The sequence below is a fragment of the Micromys minutus genome (assembly GCF_963924665.1).
Source record: "Micromys minutus genome assembly, chromosome: 20".
Classification (NCBI taxonomy): Eukaryota; Metazoa; Chordata; class Mammalia; order Rodentia; family Muridae; genus Micromys; species Micromys minutus.
The window spans coordinates 6,016,401-6,023,173 of record NC_137955.1 but is presented as its reverse complement, the minus strand read 5'-3'; positions in this window follow the sequence as shown (position 1 = coordinate 6,023,173).

The following is a 6,773-nucleotide window of genomic DNA, read 5'->3' as shown; positions in this document are numbered from 1 at the left end:
AAAACACCATTCTGATTATATTGAGGCTCAACCTAAAGACCTTGTTATACATTGATTGTCTACCTATTTCTAGATAAAATCACATTTATTAAAAAGTACAGTAATTGCTGGTCTTGCCTAGCCTCAGTAGAAGAAGATACAATGCACCCAGTGTTACTGCAACTTGATATGCCAAGGTTGGTTGGTATCCATGGGAGACCTCACCTTTTCTGAGGAGAAGGGGAGGTGGGGTATAATTGGGGCAGGGGGTAAGAGGGAGGGACTGGGAAGAGAGGAAAGAGGGGAAGATTGGATTCAATGTAAAATAAATAAGTAACTTTATCAATAAAAAATATTTTATTTTTTCTTTCTTACAACTTTATTTTTAAAAAAGGGGGATACATATACAGATTTTTAAAGACATTTTGGCATACACTATATAAATATATTATTGTCAGTATGTAATTCTTTTAGAAGTTTGATAGCATGCATTGAAATCCTACTAGTTACCATAAGGATAAAGTATATGTAGGACAGAATGTAACAATGAAAGCAGTCAGTTTTCTTGGTGTGTGTAGATTAAACATAATGATTTTTGAATACCAAAAATTGCCACAAGACTATGTTCTTAGCTCTTGGGTTATTAATGATTTAAGATCCAGGTGTACCGCACTCTGAGAGGGTGCTATACATTTATTGTTTTCCTAAGAAGGACTGAGGCTTTCATTTTTTGGCCTTTGTTTTTCTTGAACTTCATATGGCCTGTGAGTTGTTTCTGGGGTGTTCAGAGCTTTCTGGTGTTAGTATCCAATTATAAGTGACTGTACATTATGTCTGTTCTTTTGTGACTGGGTTACCTCACTCAGAATGATATTCTCTAAATGCTTCCATTTTCCTAGGAGTTTCATAAAGTCATTGTTTCTGATAGCTGAGTGGTACTCCATTGTGTAAATATTACCACAATTTTTGTATCCATTCATCTATTGAAGAACATCAGGGTTCTTTCCAGCTTCTGGCTATTATAAACAGTGCTGCTATGTACATGGTGGTGCATGTGTCCTTATTGTATGTTGGAGCATCTCTGGGGTATATGCCCAGAAGTGGAATAACTGGATCTTCAGGTAGTACTATGTCCAATTTTCTGAGGAACCGCCAGATTGATTTCCAGAGTGGTTGTACCAGCTCACAACCCCACCAACAGTGGAGTAGTGTTCTTCTTTCTCCACATCCTCACCAGCATCTACTGTCATCTGGGTTTTTGATCTTAGCCATTCGGACTGGTGTAAGGTGGAATCTCAGGGTTGTTTTGATTTGCATTTCCCTGATGACTAAATGCTTCTCAGCCATTTGATATTCCTCAATTGGGAATTTTTTGTTTAGCTCTGTACCCCATTTTTAAATAGGATTTTTTGATTCTCTGGTGTCTAATTTCTTGAGTTCTTTGTATATATTGGATATTACCACTCTATCAGATGTGGGATTGGTAAAGATCTTTTCCCAATCTGTTGGCTGCCGTTTTGTTTTCTTGACAGTGTCCTTAGCCTTACAGAAACTTTGCAATCTCATTAAGTCCCATTTCTCAATCTTTGATCTTAGAGCACAAGCCACTGGTGTTCTGTTCAGGAAATTTTCTCCTATGCCTATGAGTTCTAAGGTTTTCCCTACTTTCTCTTCTAATAGTTTCAGTGTACCTGATTTAATGTGGAGATCTTTGATCCACTTGCACTTGAGCTTTGTTCAAGTTGATAAGAAAGGGTCTATTTTCATTCTGCTGCATGCTGACTGCCAGTTGAACCAACACTATTGGTTGAAGAGGATGTCCTTTTTCAGTTGAATGTTTTCAGCACCTTTGTCAAAAATCAAGTGACCATATGTGTCAGAGTTCATTTCTGTTTCATTGATCTACCTGCCTATCTCTGTACCAGTACCATGCAGTTTTTAACACAATTGCTTTGTAATATTGCTTGAGGAAAAAAATATTTTAAAATTTTGGGAATACAAAGTTTAGTTCATAATGTCATGTGTTTGGCAAACTGCCTTGACCTTATCAGATGTTCAGTTAAAGTTCATCAAAAAGACCTCAAAGACCATTAACACCACCAACAACCTCTTCTTCCCAGTCCCCAAAACCCCAGCATGGCTTTCAGCTTGTCTGTTGGAGAAGTGAGCAATGAGAGATGGTGAAGGTGCTTCTGCTGAATCTCTTCTGGCCTGGTGTGTAGAACAGCACACAGTGAAGATCATTTCACCAACTTGTGACAGTCCCGTGGGGGATATAATGTCCTAGGTCTCATTTTAAAATGGCCAGTGGGTTTATTGCAGTGATATCAAGGTAAGAGACTGTAAACATACCGCCCTCTGCAACACACCTGCCCACTGGACTCCAGATTCCTCCAGGGCTGGGTGGGCTTTCATTGTCTTTGCTAGAAGGAGGGAGCTATTGGAACTGCTGGTCCCTGAAAAGTAACTGGTGTTTGCTTTGTCCATTGTTTGAACAATAGCTTGAGAGATAATTCATGCACCACAGTCTCAATTTTTAAGACACATGATTCAATGGTCCCTAATGTATGTAGATATGCAAACACAATTGCCAGTTATTAGAATGTTTTTATCATCCCTGGCAATTTGTTTTCTTTTGTGCCTGGGTTTGTATGTTCTGTTTGTACATCACACACTAAGGGGGCTGCACGGTATTTATGGCCTTTTGTTTCTGGCTTCTCTCACTTAGGCCCAACCCTTTGGATATTTATTCACATAGAATGTCAGTCCTCCCTTGGATATATTGATGAATAATATTCCTCATTGTATAGATATGCTGTATTTTGTTTGCTCATTGGCTGATGGGATTGTAGGTTGCTTACAATTTTATATTGATATTATAATTTTACTGTGAACACAAATCCTCCAGCCATATGGGGAACACACGGTTTTGAAGTCTATACTTAGACAGTGGGATTGCAGGGTGTGTTTAACCTTGTAGGGATATGTCAAACTGCTTACCAGGGTGGCTGCACAGTTCCTTGATGGATTTTAAGGGTTTTTTTAAAATTATAATTTGTATCCTTCAGTTTTATTATTAAATACTTGTGTGCAATTTTTTTTCTAATCTGTCTCAGTCATTATTAGAAAGTCTCAAACTAAACACAACAGTTCTCCTATTGTTTTGTGAAGAAAAGAAAAAAATGACTCAGCTAGTATCTCTTCTGGAATGTAGCCCTCAGAAAATAATGGGCGAAGTGTTTGCATGGTGACCTGGGCTCCGTCCCTGGCACAGCACAAACTGGACAGAGCAGCGCATGCCTGCATTGCTAGCACTCAGGAGGTGGAGGGAGGTAGAAGGTCATCAGTTCAGGATCACCCTTGGCTACATAGTAAGTTTGAGGCCAACCTGGGCTAGATAAGCCTGTCTCAAGAATGCGAATGAATGAATGAATGAATGAATGAATGAATGAATGAATGAACAAGTAAATAAACAAACGAACCTGGCCTTCCTATTCCATTTCCATTTCCTCTTCTCTGTTGCTCTCTTTTCTATCTTTCTGTGCTGCATTCTGATTGATTTCTTTACTTCTGTCTTCCAGTTTGCCTGTTTTCTCTTTAGGCTCAATGCCTTCACCTGTAGTTGTCACCTATTGAATTTAAAGTTCAACTACTATTTTGTTTTGCTTTATGAAATTCTTTTAGATTCTTTTTTGAATTGTTCCTTAAATGTGTTCTCGATCCTTTGTTCGTTTTAAAATCAATTACACACCATTTATAGAATGCTGAATGTCTGATTTCTCTGATGATTGAACATTGTGGTTTTGCTTCTGTTATTGCTGTTGTTCATTGTGCTCTGTTTTCCCAGCCTAGGTTTTAAGTTCTATTTTATTGTGAATTGCTTGGTTTCCTTGTAACTTTTTCTGCAAAATTCTTCCGGGGCAGAGATGACATTAAGTTCCTCTCAGAAAGAATTCAACCGCTTTTCGCTTGTATCCCAGGGACAGAGAATTGACACTTAAGCTAAATCCTTCACTCAAAGGTTTTTACCCACTTAGGTGGAGTCAACTCAGACCCGTCCATCTGGTGAGGGCCCAGTAATGGCTTAGGATCCTTGGGAAAGGATCGCTAGTCTCTACCTCGAAACTAGGCCAATACAAGGAAGACTCCAGACCCTCCTTTCTGTGTAGCAGAGCTGTTGTTGGTTTGGGGTTTTAGTTTATGCCTTTGGGAACCCAGTTTGTGGTAGGCCCCATGTTAGTTAAACTGTAGGATTCATCTCTTCCTTCTCAAGGACTCTCTATCCATCCAAGTTTCCAACACAGGGAAAAATCTCAGTAAGAGGATGGTCTTTGTGCCCTGATACTCCCTCTGTCTTCCGAATCTTGCTCCACTTTCAGATTTGAAGATTTTCTTAATCTGAAGAGAGTTTGACAATGTACCTAAAACAAACAAAGGAAAGGTGACACCTGCCCCCTGCCTTATTGGTCAACATTCTCTAGTGAAGCAGACTATCAGAATATATACATATGCAGGCCCGCATACATTCACGCACACATTCTTTAAGCACACACACATTGGTGGGGGCATGTGAGATACAGCTTGAGTAATTCCACAGCAGCTGTCTCATGCTGGAGAGGCCAAGAATCCGGTGGTTTGTACAGTCGGTGAGGTGGATGTCGAAGCAGTTCTAATGAGGCACAGGATCTACCTTAGAATCCCAAACTGTTGGTCAAGACATCAGCGACAGACGCTGCAACACAGGATGAACTTCCAGTGAAGGTGAAGGCAAGCAGGCAAAAAGCAAACTTTCTTTCTTCAGTGTCCTTGTACCTGGGCTGCCACACTGAAGGTGCCATGGGATTTGGGGTGGGTCTACCTGCTTCGGATAATTGATCAAGATAATCCTTCACAGGAGTGATTCCAGCTGACAACCAAGATTTACCACTACTCTCCCTCCTTCTTCACCTTAACTGCTTCTGTTGCACAGGCCGCTCTGTTTTCTTTTACTAACAGGAACTAAAGCCCCTGAATGATCTTGGAGGAGAGACTGAGGCTGAGAAGCCGGTGCCGAGTCTAGCAGCTAGCGCTGACACTTGGAAAGAGCACAGGGACTTCTCTTGACAAACAGCGTTGTGCACAGCACTGAGCTCCAGAGGAGATTTCAAGCCTGAGATGGAAGACTCCTGTGTCTCTTGGAAAGCTAGACGTGTCCCTAGAAACAGCTGTTTCCTTCTATGTCCCCACTCCCAACCCCATATCATCTGAGCATGGTAGCAACATCTGTAATCTTACCTGTGTGCATTGGAGGCCAGCCTGGGCTACAGAACAAGTTCAAAAATAGCCTAAGCTACCTAGCAAGTTCAGAGGTATCCTGAGCTACACAGGGAGACTGTCTAAGAGAAACAAGTGGGGGTGGTGCTGGAGAGATGGCTCAGTGGTTCAGAGCACTGACTGCTCTTCCAGAGGCCCTGGAATCAAATATCAGCAGCCACATGGCCGCTAACAACTATCTGTAACGCAAATTTGAGGGGTTCTGGCACCTTACTCTGGCCTCCACAGGCAGCGCAGACCTGGGGAAACAGGTAATGGTAGGCAGAGCCACATGACAAACTTCATTTCAGTAATGAACCACTTTTAAATATTTTCCCCACTGATGTTATATATTCTTTAGCTGGCTATTAGAAAGAGCATAGCAGTCAGCATGTGGTAGGAAAGTGTCCTTCCCCTTCATCTGAGTCTTCCTTTTGTGTTTCCCTGGCCTTGAAGCCTTGCTTTGCCCCAGACGATACTCTTTCTTGGCTTTATCTCATGCCTGCTCTTTTCTGCAGTCACGGGCCCACATCTGGATCAGGGTTTGTGTTTGAGAAAGGAGCTGCAGCTCATCTGGACCCCAACATATATGCATAAAATAAAAATACACACATTTAAAAAACATCAAACAACGAAGGGCTGAGGAGAGACCTCAGCGGGAGAGTGCTGGTATAGCACGGACAACCCCTGTGTCTAGTCTCAAGAACCTCAAGAACACAAACCAACAAGCAGCAGAAATGATTGCCCACAAGCCTAATAAATCTGCATTCTACCACGGAAGGAGAGACGGCGAAAGGAGTCTTCTGGAAACGGGGGGGGGGGGGGGGGCAGAATTTTTACCTAATTGTAGAGCCTTTATTTCTTCATTTAACCAGTACTTGTGCAATGCAGTTCACCCTAGGGTAGGAGTTACAACCGAGACTGGATTGGCAGGTAGAGCGGCTGGAAGGGCGGGGCATTGGGCGGGGCATTGCCACAGACAGGTAAGTACTGAACCCCACAAGAGTACTTGAGAAGTCAGGGGTCCGGGGGCAGGAGACACTGCCTGAAAAGTGGCATCAAAAGGCAGGTGTGGTGACACACAGCGGTGATGCCAACACTTGGAGGGTATGAGGCTGGAGGCAAAGGATCAGGAGCTTAAAGTGACCTTCCACACATAAAACCTTGCCACAAGTTCCTCCTTCCCCCAGAGCAGTGATACCTCATCAACGCAATGTGAAATTTCTTCTTCGTTCTACGACCTTTTTGTTTGTTTGTTTGTTTATATTTTCTGGGGGAAAAAACTGACTTCTTAAAACTCCTCCAACACACAAGATGCCCAGTCCCATATTTCCCTTAGTGAAACTACTCATGGCCGCTGCTCTACGAACATTGTAGGTCTTCTTGGAACCTGTGTCCCTCTCCCTGTCAGACACACACCACAGACAGACCTAAGGCCTGGGCATCTTTCTGTGGAGTGCCCACGACAGATGGCTGGGTCTGGTAGTAAGAAAGGACATCTC